The sequence below is a fragment of the Agelaius phoeniceus genome, chromosome 10, assembly GCF_051311805.1.
Source record: "Agelaius phoeniceus isolate bAgePho1 chromosome 10, bAgePho1.hap1, whole genome shotgun sequence".
NCBI lineage: Eukaryota > Metazoa > Chordata > Aves > Passeriformes > Icteridae > Agelaius > Agelaius phoeniceus.
Genome location: NC_135274.1, coordinates 10,126,597 through 10,138,084, shown reverse-complemented (window position 1 = coordinate 10,138,084; position 11,488 = coordinate 10,126,597).

Genomic DNA, 11,488 nt, shown 5'->3' with positions numbered 1-11,488 from the left:
TGAAGGCATAAGTAAGTGAAGGCAGTGTGATCTCTTTGCTGATTAAAGTGATCCAACCCTGAGTTCAGATGTAGGGTGGTCTGGGTTTAGGGAAACTAGGCCAGTGGTAGCTGGGAGCACATGGAGCATTCATCCTCACCTGACACAGGAAAGGTCTAAGGATTGAAGGATTAAGATTAAGGCAGACAGTTTATGTGTGAGGAAGACTACAACCATGCTTGCTAAACAACATACAGACCATGATCTGCATTGTTGCAAAATGCTCACTTCTCAGGTAATGGAACATATGTGGGTCCCTCAAGACACTGCATAATGTACCTCTTCACTCCTCTGACATTTCAAAGACATAAACTTTCCCAAGAAATGAACCTAAACTATATACAAATGTGTAAAAATTGGAAACAACAAATGCTTTGTATGTGCTGTGAATGTTTTTTAAGGGCTATCTCCTAAATGTTTCACATATGAGATCAAAGCCCTGCTACATTCACAGGAGAACACCACAATTCAAAGAAGTCTTTTATTCTGAATGTGGTCCAGCTTGAGCACAAGCAGCATTTGCTCCTGAATGCTGATGCTGAACCTTTCTGGAGACACCCACGCCAAGAAGTTCTAACACCAATCTAAATGGCTGTTACCTTTGGCAGGAAGACAATGAACATGAATTTCTCCTCACAACTACAAATCCCTCACAAAATACACTTGGGGCTGGTGTTTGCCAGCCAGTGTAGTTACTGGGCTGTGAGCATTGTGCTCCTGTGCTGTCAGCCAGCACCCCCACAGCACAGGTACTCAAGGGACCTCCTGCAAACACACATTCTGTGCTTCAGTACAGTAAGTTCCCACACACACCAGCTCGGGGAAAACTGAGCATCCTTTAGCTGGAGATCACCCAGTTACTTACTGTAAATTTTTTAAATTGTATCTGCACTTGGCTTAGTGCAATTTGAGTTGCTTTAAAAGCATTTTGTCTCATCTAATTCTCTACTTGAGACAAAGGCCTGGAATTCTAAATCACAGTCATTAGCACAGCTCACCAAGGTCATAATCTCACATAACCTGTTTTGCTCCTGGAAGACAACTCTGAGGGCTCGACTGCCTGCACTGAGTCGGCTCCCTTTCCTTCCAGAATAGGATGTTAACACAGCAGCAGCAGCATTGCTTTTGCTTGAAGTAAGGTATTGCTGTTCACCAGGGGAGGGTTTGGCAATAATTGCTTCTTATGTAAACAAGCAGAAATGAATGATATTTTCTGGAGACCTAAATAAAAATCTTGTTAAGTGTTTGCAAAGATGTATGGATGTAAAATCTCAGGTCTGATAAATATTGAGTCATTATACACTTAAAGTTCTGTTTCGTCTCTTATGTTGAAAGAATAAAGCAATAGGGGTTTATTATGTGGATGTGTTAGAAATGCCTGCAAACTATAGGCCTAGTTTATTGTCCAGTATTCTTAGAATATATTAGAGCAGATTTTTTTTCAAGATATTAAGTCTGCAATAGACAAGTAGACTACTCAGCTGACACTGCAATTACTGTGATATAAAGGTAGTGGTGAATAATGAGTGTTGCTGCTGAAAGTATATTGTGGAATTACAAATCAGTGTGTGAAATCTGGATACCTTCAGGATAGGATCAGCCAGAAGAACTGCCAGTAGATGTTATTTGCTTTGTTCTATCTGAGGCAAAAAAAAAAAACAACCATGGTACAAACCATTAAGAACTAGTACTTATTAAGAAACTTACTTTAAAATGCTTTCAACTCTCCTTACTACTTCCTTATTTGACTTGTGCAAGGGATATCAGATTTTATAGCAACGTTAACTTTCCTCTGACTGACAGGACAAAACTCCTGGAAAAAACATGACGAACTGTTCCATCTTTATGTCTATACTTAACAGCTTGCAATGCTAATTTGTGAAGCCTTTTATACTTTTTTATCACTCCTCAGTACCAAGCACTGAAGGTAACAATCAACATCACAGTCATCACAGTCATGAAAGGAGCAGTTGTTTTTAAGTGAGAAAAAAATCCGGTTTACAGTTTGATCTTAGAAATTAATTGGTAAAATGCTGCAAACACGATCATGCAGTGTGGAAAAGATCTACACCCCATCACCCTTATTTAATAGTTTGATATGATATTTAGTAATGGCTTTTGCCTAGAGGAATACTAAGCAGCTACTTTCAATTTTAAGGAATCAAATTATCTCCCAACCTCCTGAAGACACCACTCCCAAACACCACAGCCCTCACAGTCTGTCTTGGGGAAGAACACAGTTTTCCTATGTTTCATCTGCCAGAGACAAGTGCAAAAGAAAAACTAATCTTCACCTAAAAAATCCCAGCAAATAAGACATTGATGTTCTTATAAACAAAGTCTGAAATTATGACAGTCTTTGAATCTAGAAGGATGATTCTTAGATTTGCTATTAACATTTTTCAATTTTTTTTCTGTAGTGCAAGTAAAGATTTATTTCTTTTTTAGATTGAGGCTTGCACTGGGGCTTTCAAGAGACACACATTGCCTACAGAACCCAGTTCTTGGTTTTGGACATAAATATATGCTATGGCTATATATAGGGGATTGGCTAACCTAAGTCCCAAAAAAGTCATATTTGAGGTGCCATCTGCAGGGTGCCAGCTGTGGGCAGCTGGAAATGCAGGCAGGAGAACTGCCACTGGTATTTCAAGAAGATATTGTATTTCAGCAAGAGCTCAACAAAACTGGCACGGGGAAGGGCAGGCCAAAACACAGGTAATCCTCCTGTTGAATTAAATGTTTGGGTCCCATGAAAGTTCTGATTGTTTCCTTTCTGCAAGAGCTGTAGGCATCAAGTACAACTTTTTCTGGAGTAGGCTGTAACTCACTACATCACACAACTCAGCTGTCATAACCCATCTCTCCATGTCCCCAGTGCTTGTTGTGCTAAATGGAACACAGCCCTTGATCTCACAGCAGTTGTGCTAGACTAGGATCAAAGTCTAGCAGCTGGCAAATTACCATGTGGGACGAGGAAAAGGCCTTTTCATACTTGAAAAACAATGTGCATACTTCTGCTGCCATGTAACAGAAAACATAGTTATGGTTAGATACGTGATGATGAGTAACAAGGATACAGATCACTGGCTCTTGAGTGCATGGAAATGTGTCCACATCATCCAAAATGCTGACAGTGCCAGGATTCATCACTTGCTTTTAATGACACCTCCCCCTACATGCTTTTATTTAGCTATCATGAGCTAAAATTTCAAAATGTGGCAGTACAAGCTAGTTATGGATGTCCTGAACTGACAAGTTATTCACAGAAAGTCAGATAAATATATAAAAAATGGGAAGTTCATGCACGTGTATCCTGTTTTGTCAGCACTACTTGTGGTAACAGCCTCTCTACATGACAGGATGGTGATCACCTCTCATCAGCTGCATTCCAGGCCCCTTAGCCTGGCCAGGAGGTGGCTGGCAGCTTCTGCTCTAATGAGACAAGGAGAGGAGTTAAAACTGAGCCAGCTTCTCCAGGGTTTGGTGGCCCTGAGCAGCTCTTGCTCTTGGTTTTCAGTCAGTCCTTTGGTGGGTGATGAGGAACACAGGACACTGGGCCTTTGAAGTCATTGGCAGTGTAATTCTGGGACCTGCAGCCAGTGTTGGCAGGATGACAGTTCTCACTGGGATCAGTGGAGGCACTGCTGCTCCCCAAAGCCAGTTATTTTAAGTCACATCTAAACAAGGAATTATCAGCTTAAGATCAGCCTTTCTCCCCTGCAGGTTCAATTAGATGCAATACTTGGTAACTGAAAGGCAAAAATCACATCCCTCTCACTTGAGCCAGACTGCTCTTGCCTTCAGTGGGTGTTGGCTGCTGCTGAACTAAAGAATTCACAGCCTGGCCAGAGGTATGTGGGTAAATACCTGGGAGGCTGACATGCCCTGTGTGCCTGTTTGCTTCAGCAGAGGCACAGCAACATCATTTCAAACACTTCCCTGCATGCCAGTGCCTGACATCCCTGCCTGTGGGAGGGCAGGTGACTCTGCACCATTTCTTGTACCACCTCCCTGGCACCACCATGCCACAGTGGTGGTTGTTTGCCTTCTCTCTTACCCATCTCCTGAGCAAAATTAAACCAACACACCACCAGAAGCTACCACCAGACTCTACACTGCACAGCCTGCCCCATGCATGCTCCTCTCCCTTCTTCCCTCCGTGCTCTGCATTTGCAGTGGGTATTTGCTGCTCCAGCCATTGTGTCCTTGGTGGCAGCACATCTGCACCAGCAGTCTGCATCACTGCCATAATGCAAGCAGAGACTAAAAGCCCATTGCAGACAAGGTCTTAGAAACATGAAGGGGCTTGCCATAAGGAAAACAAGCCAAAAATGCTCTTAACATATCTATGGTTTTTTTTCCTGTGAAATTGTTTTATGAGGTTGGGTTTGTTTAATTGATTGCTATGCAATATGCAATATTATTGCCTATTAAACAAAAAGATTACATACCAAAAGAGAAAGACACACTGTACTTACTAACAACCAAATCCCAACACCTTCCTAGGTTTCCAGACTCAGCTCAATAAACCTCTTTCTGGGCTGCAGGGCTAAAGAGCAGCCAGGTGCTGACAGACATTAGAGACACACCTGGGCAGTGATGGCCAGCTCCAGAGTGAAGCCAGGCACTCCTTTTCCCACTGGTGCATTAAACTCAGCATGAGCAAACCCCCTGGCCCCACAAGTCAGAGCACCTCTGCTAACATCTCTTGGATAAAGACTCTATAAGTAAATACCTCTGGAGTTGAGGTGGCTGCAGATCCAAGGGTGGCTCTCCTGTCCTGCTGAAATCCATGATGCTGCTCCTCAGCTTCCTTGCAGCATTCCTGGCCCACATCTGAGGCTCAGCTCCACCAAGCTTCTCCTCCAGCGTGGGGGGCTCCTGAGAGACCCCACTCAGCTGCTGTGCCCTCAGCTCCTCTGGCTATGGCTGCCTCCCCAGCCAGACTTCTGGAATGATTCAGCTCAGGGAATAAACAAAATGGAGTTTCCTCCCTGGGGGAGAGGCATGAGCAGCAGGTGAGCAGTGAGAATACCAGCACCCTGCTGTCACAGCCCAAGAGTGTCATTACCTTACACCACAGGTAATTAAAGCCAGAATCAGTCACACTGAATTCATTTGTTCAGTCCTCATTCACTTGCTTTTAGTGGAGGGGAATCATCTGAAAGCAGCTGAAATCATGGCATCAGGTCACCTAACTACACATGAGTTTTAGGTGTCAAGTCAGATTTCAGGTATGCATTCTTCAAACTTAAAATCAGAAAACCTCTGTCAGACCCCTTTTCCAGTTCTTCATGCCTATTTCTTCTGTTGCAAAAATTTATTTGAAATTACTGATAAATCAGGAAATGTTTGAGGTATCTGAGCAGAACAGAAATCCAGGTGAATTTTGTGTATATATACATTTTTAAATGCTCCATTTAATGCTATCAATTTTGTTGTACTAAGTGCAATAGTTTTGAGAATCCAGATATGCACTTCATGTAAAAAAATGGAACAAGCCTGGGACTGATGATGAGAGTGCTGATGGAACTAATGCACATTTTAAAAGAAAAACCTTGCCTTCACTATTAATTTGATCTGAGCTATTGTAGAGCAATCACAGCCCTCAGATTGCTTTATACTCCAGTAAATTAGACTTAAGTGCTTCATGAGAGAATTAAGAGAACCCAAGATATGAAAAGCATCATTCAAAATTTTTAAGAGCTATTAGGAGTGGTAATCAGCTACAGAAGGTTCTGCCATTTTATTACATATATGCACACACATGCATGTAGAGCTACTTATTTACTCATTAATTAAGTTTTTGTATCTCCCATCCATTGTAGCTCATTTGCTGCAATCCCCTAATCTAAAATTAGGGTGGCTACACATCCCTTTTCAAACATTAACTGGACCTGGGAATTATGTTCTAATTCTTTGTATTTCAAATGTTCATAAATTATTGAAATAGGAGATGTAGCTGACTGCTGTAGAGAAATCATGTTTTACCTAAGCTCAGCCTGTTTTTTAAACAATACTGTTTATTTCAATACCTGATAAATTCAAATATATTGCCAGTGAACACATAATAGAAAGCTATTTTTTTCTGTTGAAAATTTAATTGAAAGTTATCCCAAGTAATAATGAAAGCCCATAGCAGCACTGGCATTACATCAAACAGTGCTGGTGCATTACAAAGGCACCTCTGTACTGTTCATGATCAGAGAAAAGATTAAGTGATACAAAGGACCGGCTGGGGCTTTTTAATAAATTCTGGCAACAAGGTTACAACTCTGGACAGTGGCCAAGGGTGCAGTTTTCATGTGCAATCAAGGGTATAGCTTAAAACAGGGAAGGAATCAAATCCTCCTTTGCAGCCAGGGCTGGAGAGGGGACAAGCCAGCAGGTGGCCACAGTGGAGCCCAGGAGCCACAGCTGGGGCCACTTGTACACTAATACTCCAATTAATTTTCATATATTTTTTTAATGCAAGTGATTAAAGCACAGCTGTCCCTCTGCACTGCCCAATGACAGCTGGTTCTGCCTTCTCCCAGATTAAGTAAAGCCAGTCAGTCTCCAGGGCTCACTGAGACCACTTCCCATTGATGTCAGTCCCACTCCACCCTCTGACTGGGAGCACAGGTGACTCCAGTAGGACAGCACATGGCAAGGGCAATGCAGAGCCCTTTGTGAGACAGGCCAGGCTGGGGAGGCTGTGCCTGACTGAACCACCACAGGGCAGAGCAGCCCTCCCGTCTGGAGCGGCAGCAGGCTGAACAGGAAATGTGGATGAAGCAGAAAACATCATACCCAAGATGGCCTTTGAGAAGCACCTTAAATCTCAGCACACAGCTAAAAGGACACCCTTCCACAAATACCACTCTGCCTTAAGCAAAGAAGTTGAATTTATATCAGAAAGGGTCACAGGGGTCCTGCAATAGGAATCTTCATTGGAAGCAATATCAGATGTTTTTGATGAACTGTGTAAAAACTGTAATGGCATGTGATTAGCAATTTCACAGGGAAAGGATCAATTTCATGCTCTTCTCTACATTTTCTAGCTCTTACAATCCTGCACTGTGAAATCCTAGACAGCAAACAGCAATACAGCTGAGCAATATTAAAATATCATTCCAATACTGAAAAGGATACATCCCATATGTAAACAAAATCTTTAATAACACCATACAAATATCAAGCAGGTCATTGTTATTATTCAGCTACCACCATGAAGGACTTAAGACAGATAGTGTAGTAAACAGTTTTAGAACTGGTAATTTCCATGCAGGTATCCAAACCAGTTAGGTTTTTTTTCCCAAAGGTTCAGAGTGCCAGGCTATCACCAAACAAAATCAGGTGAAGAGATTCTTGTAGAAACAAGACATGGGGTTCAGTATTCCAGTTATAAAACAATTAGTTGAACTTCAAAGTCATTTCATGTTATTACTTTCATACTTTTGGTTTTGTTCTTTTAAGTGGGGATCATTTTCTTGTACTATTTTATTTTACTAATGTAAATAATGTATCTACTTAATTTTCCATCTCTTGTAGAATAGAGCATATATGGAGTTTATACCAGATTTTAAAATAGAAATTAATGTCTAAAAGAGGAATCTAGGAGCTCTTCCTACTATGAAAGTAAATTTCAGCACTCAGAAAAGAAGACCCAAGTTGATGATAGTATCACTTACTAGTTCTACCTCCACTGACAGCAAGCTCAGACTGAGATAAGAATCAGAGCACTTCACACCCATGAGTGGTTTTCTTCAGAGGGGAATGAGTTTCTCAAGATACTCCAGGTAGGGCTGCTCACCCTGCAGCGAGGGTCAGGGTTTCAGCGCTGGATTTTGAGAGACAAGCAAATTCAGAAATACCTTATTCTCTTCTAGTTTTTACACCAGTGTTTGTGCAGACTGTTGTCAGAAGTGGGGCTCCAGGTGCCATGGGGGATGCAGCCGTGGCACAGCCCTTCCTGCCAGTGAGTGCCAGCAGGATTTGGGATCCTTCCAGCCCTTTGCAGCAGTAGGTACCCGGGAAGCAGAAATCATGCTGTGCCATAGAATTTAACCCAGGCACAGAGGATGAGTTCCCATTCCCAATCCCAAGGCAATCAATTAATGAACACTGATTTGTTTATTGCAAAATGGTTAGTCCTTTGTCAACCTGTTCCCTGTTTGCCAACCCACTCTCCTGACTTCTAGACCATGTCTAGACTACTGAGCCAGACCTACTGTTAGCTGGTTAAAAGGTCTGAGGACAATTTTCTCTTTTGTATTTGCTTTCACATGCTTCAGGCAAATTGTTGCACCATCAGCACCTGTAAGTGGAATCCTCCTGAGCTGATTATTCCTCAGCAGTAACTTCTGCCAAGGTCACTACAGGTTTTCAAGTCTGAATGCCTCTCTGGTGTGCCTCATGCCCACAGGGTTTGTGACACTGCTCTGAGGTCCATCATACCTAAGGGTTCTCTTTACATCAGCAGTGCACATTTCTCAATAGTTCCTAAGGCATCTGCACTGCTATGGCACTACTGGGGTGATGAGAAAATTTGCAGTGCTTTGCTCTGAAATGTCTGAAGACAACACACCCAGAAAGGCAAAAAGGTCTTGGGAACACATTCCTGTGAGGTTTGCAGGAGGACCCTAAGTCTGCAAGTCAAACAAACAAGAAACCCACATCTATCCTCGAGTCAGACTGGATCTACCCTTTTTCCTCAAGGTGCAGAAATTTCAGTTGACCTGCTGGTGACTCCTCACTTTTGTCTCATGTAAAAGTAAAACAAGCTCCACACAAGACCCAGGATAAGACATTGTATAGTGGGAAAGTGAAATCTCAAATTTTCCTGCTGACTTTGAGACCTTTCCCCTGGCACCATATGTTTTCAAAGAAAGACAGGCCAGTGCATTTCAGCCTTCCCTGCTGTTCCTCTGATTCAAAGCAGATCTGAATTGGCTGCATCAGATATATTCAAGAGAAAAGGCACATTGCTTTTGACATATTTCTATAGTGCTTCTTGGGATGGATGCCTTAAAGTCAACAGACATTTGGCCAATGACCAGAATCCAGCACTCAAGGACAGTGGAGATTATGGAGATATCTACATTTTAGTTCAGCTTAGAGTTGCACATTTGAACTGCATCTCCCAAGCGTAGCATTAATTAGCTAAAGGAATGATTCCTGATGAGTAAAAACTATAAAACTGAAGGAATAAATTCCAAGGTACAGCTTCACTTCTCTCATAGGAATAAGACAACATAGGGCTAGAAAAAGAGACATTGCTCCCATAGTTGTGTGGGTTCAGTGAGAGCTGTGGATTCCAGTGCCCATCCTGCCTTTTCAACAGCTGTATGATCTTCAGCACACCTTGACTACTGAAAAAATGACAACAGCTATTTCATTGTGACCCTGTGTGCTTCCTCTCTCCTGCTCACTGTTTGCAGGTGAAATTTCATCTTTCTTTGCTTCTCCCCAGCTTCCCCTTGTGCTGTGCCCAGCCTATAGAGCCCTACACCACATATACAGGACAGGCTGCAATTCAAAGGCCGAAAGTTGCTAAAGAGCTTATGCAAGTTAATTACTGTGCCTGTTTAATCCCACCTAATGCAGATTAGTGCTGTCAGCTACTGCAGGGAGAGCAGTTGATGTAACAGGGCTGGCCCTTCCACAGGGAAACCAGAGGAGATGCTGAGGAGGTGCAGACCAGTGCTGGGAACAGAAACAGAAACCTCAGGTGCTGCTCCCCAGCTGCAACTCCCAGAATGGAGGAGTTGGGCACAAAAGCTGGACATGAAAACCAGGCAAGTTTAGAAATGGTATCACCCCCCTCATTTCAAGAGGAAATTGTCAGCTTTGACCCCATGCCCCACTTCTGCACCTTGTGATGAAACATTTTCAGTTCCAGCAGACAGATGCACAAAAGACATCCTTACATCAAGACATGAACCATGGTGAACTCAAGCCACCAGACCCTACTTACATATTAAACAAAAAATCCTAATACATGTTTCCTTCAAAATGAACACCAAGAGGTCACAGAAAACCATCCAGTTTGAAAGGCCTGTTGTCCCTCCAGGTGGGAGAAGATGGAAAGGTGGAGGGAGACCTTCCTGGGAACTTGCACTTCTCTCCACTTGAGTCCAATCTAACAGGACTGATTTACAGCCATTACTCAGGTGAAATGCCCTTTGGCAGCAAGGTGTGTTTACACAGGCCCTGCTTATTCCCTGAAAGAGTGCAAATACTCTGTGTTCTAATGGCTCATCCCAACAATTAATGGCATGTTGTATTTCAGGACTGCAGCTTTTCCTGTTCTAAAGAGTGAAATAATATAGGTAGTCTTGATTTGTAAGAGGTAGCCAGGAGAACAGCATTTCACCTGACACCTTTGGTAACCCAGCTACACTAACAACATCCATTTTCCCAACCCACACATTATATGACAGTTAAGCAATTATTTTCCACCTCAGTAGGTTTTACGGTCAAATTAGAGATTTTTCTCTTTCTGGTTCATGGCTAATAAAACTTTGACTGATGGAAGTAATGATGACAGAATATGGGATAAGGTGGTCTGCTGCTGGCTGAGAGTCAGGGCACGGGACACTAAACTTCATTCAAAAGCCCTTTTTATTCCACATGACTTACAGATGCAGTAAAATTTAATCCTTCTTTTTAAAGGAGTATAATCAAGTCTAAATCACATCAATCCTTTGTTTACATTAGAAATCTAAGTCATGTGTATTTTGAAAAATTAGATTTTGCAAGCAAAAAAGATGAGAGATTAAAAGATTAAACATTTCTTTCACATAATTTTTTTTTCTTTTTGTTGAAGATCAAAAAGCAGTCGCATCTTTCAAAAGCTTCCACAACAGCAATGGTTGTGCTACTTTTCCTGTGCCTTCCTTCCTCCTCCCAGCCTCAGGAATTAAAATCAGCCTATAAAGTCATACGCAGACAGAATATTTTTCAGGTGAGACACAATCAGAAGGGAAACAGGCAGCGAATAAAGGCATCCGAGCAGCAGCACCTTCCAAGCACGGAACACGGGCGGCAGAGCCTGCTTTGGCTCCGCTGAGCCCGAGCGAGCCCCAGCGCCGCAGCTCCGGCAGGAGGAGCAGGAGCAGGAGCAGGAGGAGGAGGATGAGGAAGAGGAAGAGCTCATTTTCTCCGCTGTCCCCTCTCATCCCCCCGCCTCCCCTTCCTGCTCGGGACGGAGGGAAGCACAGAAGCACTCTGAAGCCGCGCACTGTCGGGCACGACTTCGTCCCTCCGCGTTAGCGCCTGCCTAAATCCTGTACCCAGGGACGGAGCATGGCACCATCCGTCCCCGTCCCCCGGAGCCGAGCACCGGCCGCTCTCAGCACCCTGGGCCCGGCTCCCCTCGCGGGGCCCGGCTCCCCTCGCGGGGCCCGGCTCCCCTCGCGGGGCCCGGCTCCCCTCAATGGGGCCCGGCTCCCCTCGCGGGGCC